We start from the raw sequence: 15,976 nt of genomic DNA, 5'->3' as shown, positions 1-15,976 counted from the left end.
TAGAGGATACGTCCTGACCAATGTACCTCACGGTACGGCCGGCTCGGCTAAAATATCCTAGCAACGTGAGCTGTGTAATCTTTTTTGGAACTTTGCAACATGTATGTGTAGTTACATGATCCTATGGCAGAGGACCGTGTAACGACTCAACAGTATTCATCAAGTCTGTGGCAGAGACTGTTGAGCGAGCTTCGCACTGGCTGCTAGGCCAGTGAGAGAGGATTATCCGGTGGTCGCCGAATCCAGTGTGGGACAGTTGCCCTCTGGATCCAAGATTATACCCGCAATTCACAAAGCAAGGTACCTGAATCTTCCCTAACCCTCTGTCCCTCTAAAGGAACTTGTTAATAAAACGTTTGAAGCAAAGGAAACCAAGTGTTGGTGTGAACATTTGTAACTCTTTGAGAAGGACCCCTAGGACAAACATGGTGAACAATAAGGTAGTGGCGGACCCAAATCCAAACCAGAAGCTCCTTCAGGGGTAGTGCTACACGTGGGAGCTCGTCGATTTGTCGTTACCCTCTCGCAACTCAAGTTGGCTGTTCACTTGGGGCCTATGTAACAGAGAGAAGTGGACTGAGCTATTTTCCAAAGGGAAGAACTTTGCGATCGTTCTCGGCCGCGTGGGCCATGGGCGGAGTCAAGAAAGTAAGAAAGCCCACCAGCTACCTGCCCAAAGGAACAAGGGAGAGGAGCTCCCACTTACTTTCCGCGTGAGACGCCACGTGTGTGTTCAATACTTAGAGAGAATCGGAACACCACCATGTCATCAGTTTTGTCGATGCAGTCTATTGCGGGGCTCAGGATGTTCCCTGTGAGTACCGCTACAAATGTCATGTTGCCGGGGACTGTGCAGATGGACACTGGCATTCGCTTGAAGCCGCATGGGCAGTTCGTACTGTACACTATTGGAGATGTGGAAGCATTGCGTATGCTGTGCAACAGGTGCGAAGGACTGGCTATTCACCCCCGTCCATTTGTTCAGTGTCTACGTTGCGGGGAGTACCTGTTTGCTGTGGAACAACCCTCCATGCCGCCTCGTGCCCATAGAGTGGACTGGGCCACTGGCAACGTAACAGAGGAAGTTGCTGCCTTCAGTCCAATGGTTAGGCCCATGCCTGCTGCCTCTGCTGTCGTGAGTGTTCCCGAGGGGGGATGGCGCTGTTACTGTTATGGAGGAGTTACCAGCGGACACCGCCACTAATGTTACCACCACTGTGTCTACCTCCGCTACACCTGCTCCTGCTGCACCTGTCCAAAGGAAGGTGGGATACGTGAAGGCCTCCTGTGGCCGTGGTCGAGGCCTACCCCAAGGACTACCCACACCGGACCCAAAGAAAAGTCTGAATTCCGAGAAGTCCACGACAGGTGAGAGATCCAAGGGCAAAATGCTTGGGACTGTGTGTAACTATTTGCCGGCTGAGGAGCTGGGGGATTCGGAGATAGAGTCCTTGTCAGATGTTTCTGGGGTCGATGATTTATTTGAGACTATGTCGCAAGAGCTGTTATGGGCAAACAGCGATGATGTTGCCTCTGCCTTTACTTTCTCTGTATATACAGCTATGGACTCGGGGAAGACATCACCCTGTGTGGAACCCCCAGTTGTTACTGATGAAATCCTAACCCGCGGTACCAGTTCGCTAGGTTCAGGGAAGTTGTCTGTAAATGCCATAGTGCACGTCTACAAATTCTTCCAGTCCCAGTAGTACACTGACAAATTCAGGCTCAGTCTAGGGGTCTTTTTGGCTGTTTATTTGCAGGTCTTGAACAAAATGCAGGGAGGAGGGTTTAGGGTGCAGGATATCTCAGGTACATAAATCTTAGTGGACAGTTGTCTGAAAAATCTTGTTACAGCAGTATCAGGCCCTATAACAGCAGACCTCTTGTCTCATCCTTACGCAGTACTTATATACCTGGAGCTACAGCATAAAGGTCCCATCTCTGCAGCTAAGTTTCCACATTAAAGTTTCCTTCAGCATCTGGAGCTACAGGGGAAAGGTCCCACCTCTTCAGCCAGCAAGTTTCCTTCAGGCACTTGGCATATGGCACCTGCTTTAAAATTTAACCGATGGGTTGCTAACCGATAGGTCAAAACCGATCGTTAGTACGCACAACCATCGAACCAAGCATTGAACTTCGTTGTTTTCAGCACGTCGTTGTGTTTTACGTCACCGCGTTCTGACACGATCGGTTATTTAACCTATGGTGTGTAGGCGTGACGGGCCATCAGTCAGCTTCATCGGTTAACCTATGTCAACGTCCTTCAGAACGTTGTCCTCTGGTTAACCTATCGTGTGTACGAGGCTTAAGAGGAAATCTCTCCAAAGGGAGGTAAATTTCTCCTTAGTTGTCATTGTGACAGGCATACACTATATTACAAAGTATTGGGACACCTGCCTTCAAACCCACACCAGTGCACAAAGCAAGGTCCATAAAGACATGGATTTGCAAGTTTGGGGTGGAGGAACTTGACTGACCTGCACAGAGTCCTAACCTCAACTCGATAGAACACCTTTGGGATATATTAGAGCAGAGACTGCGAGCCAGGGCTTCTTATCCACATCAGTACCTGACCTCACAAATGCGCTTCTGGAAGAATGGTCAAACATTCCCATAGACACACTCCTAAACCTTGTGGATAGCCTTCCCAGAAGAGTTAAAACTGGGAAGTTGGCAAAGGGTTGGCCAACTCAATATTGAACTTTATGGACTAAGACTGGGATGCTATTAAAGTTCATGTGTGTGTGTAAAGGCAGGTGTCCCAATACTTTTGGTAATATAGTGTATGTCCCCAATAAAAGATCTCCCTCTAATATTGTTCTGGTGACAACAGCGACCCACAGCTGCAAGTCAAAAGTGATCAGCAATTAGCCACCATACTGCCGACATAATGTTTTTTTTTTATCCAGCAGGATTTATTAAGTGAAAAAGGATTACAGACGGGAGTAAAACATTAAAAAACGTAATTAAAAGGTGATCATACCATGATTCATTCCAGCTGTGTCTTCATCTCAGAGCCACTGGATCAATATTTTATGGTTGAATATAGTGTAGCTAATAAAATCCAAACAAAAGGCTGTATGTGCTGTTTCTACCGTCAAAATATGTTTTCAGCTTTTTTTTTATTATATAAGCTTTTCCTTTAAAATAACGGGTTCCATTTCTGGACAGCGGCCATTGTGATTGTCCAGCTTAGCGAGTGCTGAGTGTGTAATTCTATCTTTCATGTTTTACGTGGTTTGTAACTGTTGTTATTAATCTTGTGATGATGGCTTTGGCAGGTTTCCCTATATTTAGTCAGGAAAACTACAGATTGGTGAGATGGTCCGAACTTTTCTTTCACGATTATTCAGCAAATTGTTTTCCCATATTCTTCTATTCTTCTTAATTTTGGCTATCTGCTGTAAATTAAAAACATAACAATCTGTGATTTTTATATTGTTTTTAACTTTAGCATAAAAGCAGGGCTTTGTGGTTCTCATCAGCACCATACGCCCCCCCCCCCCCCCCCTGACGGTAGTAGAAAATATCCCCGTCAAGCATTCCCTTTCTTCCCATAAAAGAAAATCACCCAATATTCCACGAGTAGGAATATCCCTGGGATCGCCGAATAACCCATACATGAGCCAAAGCTTAATGCTGGAAGAGACACACTTTAATGGCAGCATTCTGCTAGTTATATACAGTTTACAACGTATATAAAATAGTACTAAATGGTGGCCCTCTAATAATAGTACAACCCTGCGCTTTAGGAATAGACAACAAAGTCTAGGCAATAAAATTCTAACAAGATTAAACACAATAAATAGAAATAAAATAAAAGCAGCTGCTTAAAATTGAATGTCACTTGTTGAAAGCAGAAAAATACAAACAGCCCGCACAGAGCATGCAAATAGTCCTGCAGCAGCGCTGCAAACTCCTGGTTTGAGAAAAATAATAATCAAAAGGCTGTGTGTGATGACTCGATCAGATGTAGTTAGGTATGTGCTCCAATCACCAAAAAAAGGAATTCACCACGTGGGGGGATATAGGGTCCCCTTCGGGGGAAACACTCACCAGATGGTTTCTTTAAACTCGCATTTCCATATCCATATAAATCACCTCACGTATCACTTTCAGATGTTTGGAAACTGTATACCTCTCTCCTATCTTGATCACCGTTATTGCATTTACTTCCAGGATGTATTGCTCGCAAATGTATGAGGAAATGAAAAAAACCATATGGTGCAATATCGTTTTTGAAATTTTAATAATACCCCAAAAACAAATATACAATGGTCCCCTCATAAAAACGTGCGTACCAAAAAATGCATAGAATCAGGCACATAAAGGTTTCTTTAGCATTGCTCACTGTTAGGTGTAGACCCCTGAAGACCGCTCTATAGGCTTTCCTGTGGCTGTTACTTCCTGGTTTCTCCTACAGTGGAACGCATGTGTCACTTCCGGTCGGATGCTGGATAGCAGCGCTCTGACGTTTCGTCCGTTCGGACTTTTTCCAAGAGCGTGCTATTCCTCTGCATCCGCCGGAGTTATGAAGTGTGGTGATCCACGCCCACCTGTGACGATACTATAGATGGGGAGGTCCCTCCATCCATGTATCACTCAATCCTCACTCCGAGCGTCGCGCTAAGCCGCGCCCCCCGGAGGGGAGGAGATCACTGGGTCATGTTGTGTTGTACTCCGCTCACTGACATACACTGTTGTCTTCATAGATGAGTTTACATCCGTGCACGGTCATCTATGTACTATTCATTTCATATTCAGGTTCTGTGTCTCTGAAAATTATAATATATGTGTATGGCTCGATGGACTAAAGCATTACTTCTTGCACAAAAGAACACTTATTATAGCCCGTGCATTGTGCCACAATAGGTTCAATATATCCTTTGTGTCACAACTCAATGTGCTGCAATATTCATAGATCTATATATGAGTAGCTGACTGGCTTGTTCATAGACAATTGCTCTTGCATTCTCTGCAGAGCATATGTCAATTTAGAAAAAACAAAGTATGTGTAAACTGAATGTTGAGCTAAAATAAACTAAAATAGACCTAGGGCACTATGTGTATAAATTAAATACATAATATTTGTATACATCTCACTTGTGTAAAACCACCCAAACTACACAGCTATGTATAACTAAAAATTACATTCATATTAAAATATAATATAAAATATATACATATAAATATATATATATAAAAAAATTATATATAAAAAAACGTATATATAAAAAAATTCATATAAAACTCCTAATGTAAAATTATATGAAATTGATACAGAACAAATCTAAAAAACAGATTTTGTAGAAAAAAATGGAAATAAATATATATTCCCATATGATCACAGAGATTATTGTATGCATTGTGCAGAACTATGTTTATAGAGATTAAAAAGGATTTGTTTCTACAAATATCTACAAGAACCACATCTTGACCCTAATTTCATAGGATGATGGGGGAAGAAGAAACCTATTGTCATATATATTTGGAATCATTTCACCATGTCTTATTTCCCATTATATTATAATGAGTTAGGTTTAATTAACCCCCCTGGGGCCATTTCTAGCCAATGATTGAACACCAGCCCCTGTGCAATTGTGGTCATATTTCATTATTTGTTAGATGGGTCTGGATAATCTTCGCTCTCATCCTTTCTTAACGGTATTTGTATTGCATAACCCCTTTGTTGTTTTGATCCTGTCCCTTGAGTTGGCATTTTGGCCCTGGTTCTGATGGTCGATATTAGGTGTCACTGATGAAACAGTTGATGTCGAGTTCCACATTGAGTCCTTTAGGCACCAAGACATCAGTCAGGAATATCCAATGAGTTTCTCTTTTGGACAACTCCCGTACTCTGTGGGAGCCCCTCCAATGTGCTTCCACTTGTTCTATGCCCCAGAATTCCAGTCCCGATGGGTCTTGATTATGTTTGATTTTGAAATGGAGGGATACATTATGATCCACATTGCCCAGATAGATGTTCTTTATGTGTTCCCCTATCCGAATTTTTAATTTCCTTTTTGTGCGACCAATGTAGAGTAAACCGCATGGGCATCTTAATGCATATACAACATGAGTGCTGTTGCAGGTAATGAAATGTTTTATTTCAAAATCTTGCTGGTTCGACGGTGATGTGAAATGATCTAAATTCCTCTGTAATTTCCTCACCTCTTTGCAAGGTTTGCATTTTCTGCACGAGAAAAAACCATTCTTATTCCAAAAGCTTTGAGGTTTTTCCGGAAGATCTAAGATTTTTTTCACTATAGTGTCAGCATATGAAGATGCCTTTCGATAAATAAATTGGGGTTTCTGTGGGATTAAAGGTCCTATTTTCTTGTCTAGCGACAGTATGTGCCAATGCTTCGAAAAAATAGATTCCACCTCTTTATATTGACTGTGGAATTGGGAAATAAATCCCCATTCATTGGGATTAGGCACTTGAACTTCCTGTGTATTCCCATCATTCTTTACTTCTAGACATTTATTTCTCGGTATCATTCCCACCTCTTCCACAATTGTATCTAAAAACTGAGGATTGTATCCTTTAGCTTTAAATCTTTCCGTGAGGATTCTTGATTGGTTGAGGAAGTTGGTGGTTTCTGAGCAGTTACGTCTGACCCGCATTATCTGTCCCTTTGGAATGTTTTTTAACCATCTTGGGTGGTGGCCACTGGTTGTTGGCAGGTAACTGTTTCTGTCTGTTTGTTTAAAATAGACCTTAGTTTCCAATTTATTGTTTTTCCGATAAATAGTTACATCTAAAAAATTTATTGTGTCATGATGCCATTCTGATCGAGTCATCACACACAGCCTTTTGATTATTATTTTTCTCAAACCAGGAGTTTGCAGCGCTGCTGCAGGACTATTTGCATGCTCTGTGCGGGCTGTTTGTATTTTTCTGCTTTCAACAATATACAGTTTACAAGCTAATCATCAATCAAAGAACAATGAAATCTCTACCCCCTTTTCACACACTGGGGCTCCCATACAGATTATAGGTAGACACTCTGGTGCCGACCCTGACAAGACACATTTCTTTAGATAATGACATCAGTGAAGTTAATTACTACAACGAAGCAATCAGAATAATTAACATGAGCCAATTATCTAATCATTTAGCCTGACGATACAATACACATCTCTTAAGGGTAAACACAAGTCTTCTTCACACACACAATAGATCAATTACCCTTTAGAATAGAGAGCTGGCTGGTGATGGGACATTAGCCTTTCAACAGTCTGTTATGCAGAGGAATGAGTCACTCGGGTCCACATGAAATCACCTTCTACACATAACACACAGACATTAAAATAGCAGGGAGAGAATTAAACTGAAGCATATAGGCAATTGCATAAAAGTCCTTCACACCCCCCCCCCCCACTCGGTTCTAAGGTATCGGCAGGAGAGAGGTTAGAAGAAGAGATGACACTTCCCAGCAATCCCCCCCCACCCCCCGGTTCTCTGTCCGCGGCAGGCAGGATATAGAAGAACAGGTGAGATGACACTTTCAAATTTTGGGCAGCAAACCCCCCCCCCCCCCCCCCAGTTCTCTGCTCCAGGGGGCCCATGAAAAATTTCTGATGGCTGCCCTGCATAAAAGTACTGGACATTAACATCTTGCCGACCAGCCACCGTCATTATACTGTGGCAGGTTACTTTAAGAGCAATAGGGGGCATGCATGTGTGCCCGCGGCACCACCGCCACCCACGATCACTCCTCAGAAAGCCAGAACGGGGATCTGTCAATGTTAACAGACAGATTGCCATTCTGACAGGGAAGTCGAGAGAGATCTGCTGTTCCTAGTGATCAGGAACAGCGATCAGTCTCCTCCTCCAGTCACTACATTGCCCCCACAGATAGAAACACCTCCCTAGGAACACTTAACCCCTTGAGCACCCCTAGTGTTAACCCCAGCTCTATAGAGAGCCGGTCACACTCTTCTGCTATGTGAATTGAATGCGGGGAAACGCGCATTCAATTCACGTAGGTGTGAACCCAGTCTGAAGGCCAGCTCTAGGCTCGAGTCCCTGCACCCCCCTTGGAGCACTAATGCCACCTATATGTCTTCCTCACCCTATTCTTCTTTTGAAAGTGGATCCTAAATGCTGCATAGAGCGGTGCCACATAATTCCTTCTCCTGTAGGCCCAGAGTGGGGGGGGGGGGAGGGGTGGCTATATAATAGCTATGATTTTATTTGAAATAGTTTTTATTTTAATTGTGAGTTTATATTTCACTGACTGATATTACCTGCTGCAAATTAAAGCAAATTCTTTTAAATTTGTTTCGGTTTCAATCATTTTTATTGAGCAACTTCAGTATGACATTTATACAATTATCGACAACAAGCATTTTATTTTACAGAGGTATATAGTTTAGCTTTAATGTATAATACATATGCATCAGTTTAAAGGGTCACTAAAGGATTTTTTTTTTTTAGTTAAATAGCTTCCTTTACCTTACTGCAGTCCTGGTTTCATGTCCTCATTGTTCGTTTTTGCTCTGATATTGCTGTAATTCTGCTCTGTTCTGGACACTTCCTGGTTGTCTGTTTCCTGATGACCACAATACTGGGAGCTTCTAGTTTTGTTTTCCAAACCATCTCTTCTCTACGGCTCTATACAGCACAGAGGCAGGATAACATGCAAAAACGAAACTGAAACTACAGGTACATTATATGATTGATTTTTATCTATTTTTAATCATTTTTAAAAGGAATCAGTTTAACTATTATGTCTCTATACCTTGTAAACAGTCATTTGAGCAAAAAAAATTAAAAAATTTCCTTTACAACTCCTTTAATAATGGTAAACAGTAAACTTATGTAGCTTTACAACTATTTACGGATCCACACAAGAATCTGAGAGAATCCGTCAAAAAGTATATGAAACATGGATGGGTGTTTGATCACGGTTATGTAATCGTTTACGTTTTGGGGTTTTATTTGAGACGTGCAAGGAGAGATCACGCGAACACTTGTAGCTATAACATTTAATTAAATAGTGACAGCAAACAATTTTATACTTTACATTTTTTTTCACAGATGTTCTGAGATGATAAAACCCCACATCATGGCTTGTCTGTTGGGAACTGTTTTTCAGTCACATTTTCTTTTCTTGTCTCTCCGTTGTTGTGCCTCCCATGCTAGACGATGTCCCAATCCTACCTCCAGTGATTATTGCCACACTCCATACTCATGGTTAGCTTGTAAGTATTGGTGGATGTTTCATCATTCCCACTTAATCCCCTATCCTTGCATTCATGCTGATTTATTGTTTATACCTTTTAGATACCCTCTCCGCATCTGCTTCTGATGAGTGGTATTTAACCACGAAACGCGTTGAGATAATGTTGCCACAACAATATGTTTTTCAAATCAAAGTTTCATCAAGTCATCTGCAATTATATGCATGACCGTACAATTTTACTAGATACTAATCTTCTTACGATGCCAATTAGGACTATAGGATTTTAGAATATGACCTGTTGCTAGCTAGCATGAAGTATTGTGCCTTTGTATGTATGTGTATATATATATATATGAATTTATTGTTCGTACTTATATAAATCCAATACCATACCTACCATTTATGTGTATGTTGTTTTTGATCACATCCATGAATATATATGTTTCTTTTCAGAATTAGGGATGGAGGTAATTGTGACCCAGGGGCACATCCAGGGGGAGCAACAGGGCAATTGCCCCCCCACCCCCGAAAATATGCAATGTCACTTGTACTTGCGCTGCCTCTGCCCGAGTCTCTCTCTCGCATGAGCCGATCAACGGCGCAGAGAGAGAGACTTGACTAGTGTTATTACGGCTACACCGTACTGACCAGGAGCCAGAGGAGGTGGGTGGAGCCTCTTCCCTGCACTCGTTGCTAGCGCCTGGGCCGCTTGGCGTCTAGCAACGAGTGACGTCAGAGTCTAGTTGTACTTGAGTCTCAGACGAGTGACATCAGTGAGTAACGTCGAAGTCGAGTCTCAGAGCCGACGTGACAGGAACCTCAAATAGGGGAATAGTTGTTGCTGCAGCCTGCAGTTTAGACTAGTTAAAATGTCCAGCGCCCACTGTCACTGTCAGTGGCAGAGCGCCAGCATTTTTCTCCGCCCCCCAACTTGTGGAAAGTGACAATTTGCAACATGTGGGAGGTGAAGTGGCAAGTGACAATCCGCAACATGTGGCAGGTGACGTGGCAAGTGACAATCCGCAACGTGTGGCAGGTGACATGTCAAGTGACAATCTGCAACGTGTGGCAGGTGAAGTGGCAAGTGACAATCCGCAATGTGTGGCACGTGAAGTGGCAAGTGGACAATCTGCAACATGTGGCAGGTGACGTGGCAAGTGACAATCCGCAACATGTGGCAGGTGAAGTGGCAAGTGACAATCCACAAGGTGTGGCAGGTGAAGTGGCAGGTGGACAATCCGAAACGTGTGGCAGGTGACGTGGCAAGTGACAAGCCGAAATGTGTGGCATGTGACGTGGCAAGTGGACAATCCACAACATGTGGCAGGTGACGTGGTATGTGGACAATCTGTATCTTGTGGCAGGTGACGTGGCAAGTGACACACTCGGGGCTCCCACTGATTCTGCATTATGGTGAGTTGAACTATTTCATTTTATATAACAATGTAATAATAGAAATAATGCGATACAATCATCCTGACACCATAACAACCATGGTGCTGTGATGATTGAAACGCCAACACCAGCCATTTCCCCGATAAATTGCTTGCAAAAAACATATTTTCTGGCAGTTCCTCTCCCGAGACTAGACTCTGGATCCGCCCCTGTTGTGACCTACACGTCATAGACCTAATTTAAAGTCCCAAAACTCCCTTCTTTTTAGATATAGACAACAAATGTAATAGTATTAGAGAATGTACCAAGAATACTATACTATATATATACAGTGCTTTAAGTGGGCCAAAAGAGGTGCCGGTACTCTATTAGGCGCCGGTGCTCCCCCCCCCCCAATACTGATATATATATATATATAATGAGCTCTCATGGAGGTAACATGGAGGGAGCTAACAGAAATGAAAATTGTCCATCACCACCAATAAAATGGTATTTCCAATTGCCATCAAATTACGTTTTTTCCTGACCTACCTTGTGGCAGCAGAGCGAGGCAGGCACTGAAGTCGGCGGGCAAATGGGAGGTCTGGTCTAGCACGCGGCCTGGCTCCGCTGCTCTCACAGTAACTGACTGACTCGTCTCCACCCCCCGGGAGCAGGCTGAGCTTGACTCAAGCACGTAGCCGACGCCGCCCGCACGGCCGCGGAGACTACAACTCCCATGATAATTAGCGGCACTGTGGCGACGTCACATGACAATAACAGTCATGATTCCGTCATTCAGCGCCGCAGACGGATCGCGGACAGCCGCGGCGGCTATTGTTTTGCGGTCTGTCTGCAATACAAACAGACAACATTACTTGGGGGGGCACACAGTAAAATTGGGGGGGACGTGGCCCGCTCAGGCCCCACCCTGGAGACGCCCCTGACTACAATGCTGTAGCTAGCTCTCCGCTGCGTTCCGGTACCGGAAACCCACGTACTGGGCGCACGGAGAGGTGCTGGTACTCTCCAGGGCCATTTTTGGAAGTGGCGGTACTGAGTACCGCCGCGTTCCGGCCCACTTAAAGCACTGTATATATATATATATATATATATATATATTATATACACACACCTTTTTGCATTGGTTCCCTGTCTAGTGTCCTGACATTATTTAGCAACTTGGCACATATGATCAAAACCAGGCACATACATTTAGGAAGTCTAGAAATTGAACAATTAATACAAGTTTTGGCTATGATATATACATATGGACGATTCTCGTGAGTTTTTACTCTAAGTAAAATGTTTGTTCTTTGTTTCTATAGACTGTTTTGGATCAGTTCGCTGTTCATATCTCTATTTTACCTCTGACATCTTTTGAGGCATGAGGCCTGATTGAGTGCAGCTTTGCTGGCTGATGAGAATTTACTATCAAAATTAGACCCCTTTCACACTGAGGAGTTTTTCAAGCGGTACAGCGCTAAAAATAGCGCCTAAAAACCACCTGAAAAACTCCTGCCCAAGGGCTTTCACACTGAGGTGATGCGCTGGCAGGAGAGAAAAAATCTCCTGCAAGCAGCATCTTTGGAGCGGTGAGAGGAGCGGTATGTATACCGCTCCTTCACCGCTCCTCCCCATTTAAAACAATGGGAAACCGCGGTAATACCGCCCACAATGCGCCTCTGCAGAGGCGCATTGCGGGCGGAATTAACCCTTTATCGGCCGCTAGCGGGGGTTAATCCTGCAGCGCTAGCGGCCGAATCCCGCTGCAATTCTGACGGTACAGTGCCCTCCCGCCCCAGTGTGAAAGGGGCCTTAGAGATATTTTCTAGTTAGGTGAGTGACTCTTTTGAACCACTCCCCATGGATCCAAGGTGAAACTTTGACTTGATATTATAATGCGTTCATTACTACTATTTTTATATTAGGATATATACTACAAATGTATATGTTATTTCTTTTTCACATAGAATGAATGTGAAGGGAGCTGCTTTAAGCTCCCTGAGCACATGGGGATGTTGCAGAGGGAAAGATTATGTCTCCCTCTTCCCCCACACCTGGGGTTAATAGGTAATTTGGCCTTGGTGGGCGGGGAGGGTGGCCCCTCCCCTGCACACCTGAAAGGTAAAATCCCAGGTGGATTAGCCAGGGCCCAATGGATAGTTAGGAGCGGGTCACATGTCCCAGGGGAACCTTCTGGAAGGGTAGAAGGTTATTTAAGCCAGGGCAACAGGCTGCAGCAGCCAGAACGCAAGGTGATCCCTACCTGTGAACTTGTTCCTGTGTTGTTGCCATGAAGAGCCTGGTCCGCCGTATCCTGGAGAGAGCTGGGGCCGAGGATGGCGAGGCGTGGATGCAGCAGTGCCTCTCTTTATCCCCAGGTACAGAGCGACGTTATCTGCTGGGATCCTTCTCAGCTGAGCAGTCCGGGTCAGCTGCTGCTGCCTCTTCCCCTGAGGCCATCGCAGCGTCCACCCTGGCATCACCTCAGCACACTCCCTCCTCCCCATTCATCTCTCCCTGCCTATTGGAGCCTTTGTCGGCGTCTGCATGGTCGTTGGACCAGGGAGCTGCCACTCCAGCGGTGGTCGTTCCTATTGGCGGCAGGGAGGAGGAGACGGACTTTACCATCCCAGCTCTGCTTGATGTTCCAGAGCCTCTTCCGACCAAATGCAGGAGGTTGAATCGTCTCTCCCCTGTGCCCACAGGCAGCCTGCCACCGTCGGGAAGGGGGGCACAGAAGGCTGGGAGGAGCGGAGGACAGCGCGCGGGACGCGGCAGGGGGTCGGGTGCTCCCCCTAGAGGACAGCCTGCACCATCTTTTTCTTTTCTCCCACAGGTTCCAGGGCAGGTGTCGCAAGCAGCAGGTAGCAGCACAGAGGACCCCGGGCTGCCGGCCGGTCCCGGCAGCAGCGCCACCAGGCCGCAAAGTACAGCTGGAGCTAGGGGAGGCGGCCAGGGTGCTTACACCCAGTCATCCCTTCAGGCACAGCAGATACCTGTGGTGTGTTCCCAGACGACTTCACCAGGTCCAGGTAACGAGAATTTGATTCAATTACATTTATTAACCTCATTAACTGCTTCTTTGTCCTCCCTGATTGCGGGTATGTCGCCTAATCTGTATACAGCTAGTCAGAATGTACCTTGCTCTGTAGCTTCAGTATGGGCTAGCCCCGAGGAGGTACGGGGGGGGACAAGGAATGGGGAGTAATGTAGCCCCCCCTGCTGTGTTACCAAAGGTGACTGTAAATAGTGTTGAAATTCCAAATAATGTTTTTTATTGCAAAATATTTTTTATCATTCAAATATTTCAATATTATTTCAGTAATTTATTGTTTATTGATACACTGTTCCTCATATTCTCTCGGTTGAGGAAATCACCCTTATGGTTTGGCTGCTGTAGCCCATCTGATAGGTACACTTTTTGGGTGTTTTGCTGCTGTAGCCCATCTGATTACTACACAGCTCACTGAGTGTTGGCTCCTTAGCCATTCACTTATTTTTTATTGTGTTTTTTCACATATACTGTAGCGCTGATCACTTTTTAATCATAATCCTATTGATGTGCCAGAAACCTGCGCTAGGGAAGCGCTGCCATGCGCGCTCTCCCCTTTAGGCTACCATTTGACAGCAGCTATGAAAGAAGCAGCTCTTACCTTCTGCGAAGGAGTCTTTGTTTAAAGATAAAAAGGATGAGAGAGGTGATGAGGATAGGCGCAGGCCGGTGTCCAGAAGCTTCAGTAATTGGTTACAGGCATTTTTGATATACTCTAGTATTATATGTGAGAAATGTCCTGAGAAAAGTGTGGGCCTCCTGCAGCATGTGGACATCGTGCTGGAAGCATACAAGAATTTTGGGGGGGTTGCATGGTTTGTATACGACGAATCGTTTCGTCAGAAGTTAGCAGTGCACCCCAATTTGGAGTGGGGATCAAAAGATATCGGGCTATGGCTCAATCTTTTTATAATCCTTTCCAAAAAGCACTATTCCCGGTGAGCCTGGAAAGAATGCGGCCGTGGCTGCAAATTTACACAGACAGGCAGATAGCCCAGCTGCTATTTGAAGGGTTTAGGGACGGTTTTGTTCTTCCTCCCTTTGACGGTCAAGGTTGTGACATAGGTAGAAATTTAAAGTCAGCCTTAGACTTACCTGAGGTGGTTAGGGAAAAAAATAATAATTAAGGAACTGCAGGAAGGTAGGATTGCTGGCCCTTTTTCTTACCCTCCTTTTGAGAATTTCAGAGTATCCCCTCTGGGGATCGTTCCTAAAAAAGAACAAGGATCGTACCGGATGATACATCACTTGTCGTCGCCAAAAGGGGATTCTCTGAATGATCAAATCAGTGAGGAAATGTCGTCAGTGAAGTATTCAACTTTTGACGACGCATTGGTTAAAATTTGTTTGCTATGTCAAGGAGCATTTCTTGCTAAGACCGACATTCAGTCAGCCTTTCGTTTGTTACCTATTAACCCTTTGTCTTTCAGTTCCTTAGGTTTTGTTTTTGATGACTGTTTTTTCTTTGATCGGTGCCTTCCAATGGGCTGCTCACTCTCCTGCAGGTATTTTGAATCATTCGCCACCTCTCTGGAATGGGTGGTGCAGAGGCACTCTGGTTCATCTTTTTTGTTACACTATCTGGATGACTTCCTTTTCTTGGGGGTCTCGTCGGCTGATTGCTCAAACGTGTTGTCTTCTTTTTTTTTTTAATTTGCGAGTCGTTTAACATCCCTTTGGCTCATGACAAAACGATATACCCGACAACACGGTTGGTTTTTCTAGGCATTACCATTGACACAGTAGCAATGGTGTTTGAGCTTCCAGCCGAGAAGGTCTCCCAATTGAGGGAACATCTGTGCATCATAAGAAAGAAAAAGAAGGTCATATTAAAAGAAATCCAAAAATTACTCGGTCTTTTGGCCTTTGCGGCCGGAATTCTGCCTGTGAGGCGGATATTTTCTAGACGCCTTTATCTGGCTATTTCGGGTTTCAAGTCCCCCTCCTCCCATATCAGAATCTCGGCTGAGATTCGGGAGGATCTGCTGGTCTGGTCACAATTTTTGGTTAATTTCAATGGCAGAGCAATTTTTCAGTCAGAGTTTGTAACAGACGAAGATTTTTGTTTATACACAGACGCAGCGGGATCAGTGGGTTTGTCAGCTATATGGGGAACCCACTGGTGCGCTTCGCTATGGCATCCTTGCTGGAGGAGAAAAGGCTATCTCAAGAACATAGTAATCTTAGAACTGTTTCCCATTCTGGTCGCATTAGAGATTTGGGGTAAGTACTTTGTAAATAGAAGATTACTTTTCAGCACCGACAATAAAGGGGTGTTTTTCGCTATAAATTGTTTATCATCCAAATCTCCTCCTGTCATCTCGCTGATTAGGTACCTGGTTTTCAAATGTCT

The sequence above is a fragment of the Rana temporaria genome, chromosome 7 (genome assembly GCF_905171775.1).
Source record: "Rana temporaria chromosome 7, aRanTem1.1, whole genome shotgun sequence".
NCBI lineage: Eukaryota > Metazoa > Chordata > Amphibia > Anura > Ranidae > Rana > Rana temporaria.
This window is presented reverse-complemented; position numbering follows the sequence as displayed.